Source organism: Triticum dicoccoides, chromosome 4B, assembly GCF_002162155.2.
Source record: "Triticum dicoccoides isolate Atlit2015 ecotype Zavitan chromosome 4B, WEW_v2.0, whole genome shotgun sequence".
Taxonomy (NCBI): domain Eukaryota; kingdom Viridiplantae; phylum Streptophyta; class Magnoliopsida; order Poales; family Poaceae; genus Triticum; species Triticum dicoccoides.
Window position 1 is genome coordinate 661,955,123 of NC_041387.1, and position 483 is coordinate 661,955,605.

The following is a 483-nucleotide window of genomic DNA, read 5'->3' on the forward strand; positions in this document are numbered from 1 at the left end:
CCCCCCCCTCTCACGCCATCAGTAGGGCTTCCGTTTATTCCCTTTTTTACGTTTTGTGTCTGTTCCGGAGCGGCGAGAGACGGTCGCGTCCTAGAGTTGGAATAAGGTCCTTTTCCACTTTGTCCCTGCTCGGGTGGTGCCACTAGTGCCGTTGAAGGGCTCGTGAAGGTTATGTTCCGTCGGATCTAGTTGGATCCTGCGGCGTGTGCAGGTGCGGCCGCTGCCGGTGTGTCGAGGTCCATGAAGTTTCGATCTACCTACAAAAGTACATGTATCTATAAGGTGTACACGCCATTTGTTGTATTGCTTTTTTTTGCATCGAACCATTTGTTGTATTTAATAGTACGATCAATCGCTCACTCCCCCTCACGCATAGTCTTCAAATACCAAAACAAGACAGATATAGTCATTTATTTTCTGAAAATTAATTGATTTCATTGATGTATACCCTAGAGCAAAGCACTCAGCATACACACAAACTTC